Genomic DNA, 2,068 nt, shown 5'->3' on the forward strand with positions numbered 1-2,068 from the left:
TTCAAGAACTCCTTTCTTCTGAGGCGTCCCATTACTCACAGGATTCCTCTCAGAAGTGTACATGAACTGGTTATTAGCAACCATGTCAATGAGTTCTTGAGCTTTTGCGGGCATTTTCTTTAGGTGAATGGATCCACCTGCAGAAGTATCCAATGACATCTTAGCTAATTCAGACAGACCATCATATAATATATCCAGGATGGTCCATTCTGAAAGCATGTCAGAAGGACACTTTTTGGTCAGTTCCTTGTATCTCTCCCAAGCTTCATAGAGGGATTCACCTTCTTTCTGTATGAAGGTTTGAACATCCACTCTAAGCTTACTCAGCTTTTGAGGAGGAAAGAACTTGGCTAAGAAAGCCTTGACCAGCTTATCCCAAGAGTTCAGGCTATCTTTGGGTTGAGAGTCCAACCATATTCTAGCTCTGTCTCTTACAGCAAAAGGGAAAAGCATGAGCCTGTAGACTTCAGGATTTACTCCATTAGTCTTAACAGTATCACATATCTACAAGAATTCAGTTAAGAACTGAAAAGGATCTTCATATGGAAGTCCATGAAACTTGCAGTTCTGCTGCATCAGAGAAACTAATTGAGATTTCAGCTCAAAATTGTTTGCTCCAATGGTAGGGATGGAGATGCTTCTTCCATGTAAATTGGAATTTGGTGCAGTAAAGTCACTGAGCATCCTCCTTGCATTATTATTATTTTCGGCTGCCATATCCTCTTCTTGTTCAAAAATTCCTGTAAGGTTGTCTCTGGATTATTGTATTTTAGCTTCTCTTAGTTTCCTTTTCAGAGTCCTTTCAGGTTCAGGATCTGCTTCAACAAGAATGTTCTTGTCCTTGCTCCTGCTCATATGACAAAGAAGGGAATAACAAAGAAAATATGGAATCCTCTATGTCACAGTATAGAGATTCCTTTGTGTGAGTAGAAGAAGAAAAGAATGTAATGTAAAGAAGGAGAAGGGAGGAGAATCCAAACACAAGGGTGAGGATAGCAGAGATATGAGATGAAGAGAAGTGTTAGTAAGTAATTAAATAAATAGAAGGAGATGAGAGGAAGAAGTTTTCGAAAATAACTTTTGAAAAGGGGTTAGTTATTTTCGAAAATTAGATAAGAAATAAAGTTAGAATTAAAAATTGAAACAATTAATTAATTAAAAATAATTTTTGAAAAAGAGGGAGGCATTTTCGAAAATTAGAGAGGGATAGTTAGTTAGGTAGTTTTGAAAGAGATAAGAAACAAACAAAAAGTTAATTAGTTAGTTGAAACAAATTTTGAAAATCAATTTTTAGAGGATAAGAAGATAAGAAGTTAGAAAAGATATTTGAAAAAGATAAGATAAAAAGATATTTTTGAAAAGATATGATTGAAATTAGTTTTGAAAAAGATTTGATTTTTAAAATCACAATTAATGACTTGATTCACAAGAAATCACAAGATATGATTCTAGAACTTAAAGTTTGAATCTTTCTTAATAAGTAAGTAACAAACTTGAAATTTTTGAATCAAAACATTAATTGTTGATGATATTTTCGAAAATTATGAGATAAAATTAAGAAAAAGATTTTTGAAAAATACTTTTAAAATTTTCAAAAAATAAGAAAAATGAAAAAGATTTGATTTTTGAAAAAGATTTTTAAAAAGATAAGATTTTTAAATTGAAAATTTGATTTGACTCATAAGAAACAATTGAATTTTAAAATTTTTTGAAAAAGTCAATCCAAACTTTCGAAATTTATGAGAGAAAAAAGGAAAGATATTTTTTTTATTTTTGAATTTTTAATGATGAAAGAGAAAAACAAAAAAAATGACTCACAACATGAAAATTATGAATCAAAACACATGATGCATGCAAGAACACTACGAATGTCAAGATGAACACCAAGAACACTTTGAATGTCAAGATGAACATCAAGAACTTATTTTTGAAAAATTTTCAAGAAAAGAAAACATGCAAGACACCAAACTTAGAAAATTTTCATGTATAGACACTATGAATGCAAGAATGCATATGAAAAACAAGAAAAGACACAAAACAAGAAAATATGAAGATCAAACAAGAAGAC

The 2,068-nt window shown here is 31.1% G+C and overlaps 1 non-coding gene across 1 annotated transcript; it reads left to right on the top strand.

The window, feature by feature from the left end:
* The first annotated feature begins 213 nt into the window (after positions 1-213).
* Positions 214-321, top strand: LOC148548377 (small nucleolar RNA R71). The gene has a single exon (XR_015898626.1). It is a non-coding gene; the product is annotated as a small nucleolar RNA R71 (small nucleolar RNA).
* Positions 322-2,068: the final 1,747 nt, after the last annotated feature.

This window comes from Arachis ipaensis, chromosome B8, assembly GCF_059453495.1.
Source record: "Arachis ipaensis isolate K30076 ecotype BB chromosome B8, ASM5945349v1, whole genome shotgun sequence".
NCBI lineage: Eukaryota > Viridiplantae > Streptophyta > Magnoliopsida > Fabales > Fabaceae > Arachis > Arachis ipaensis.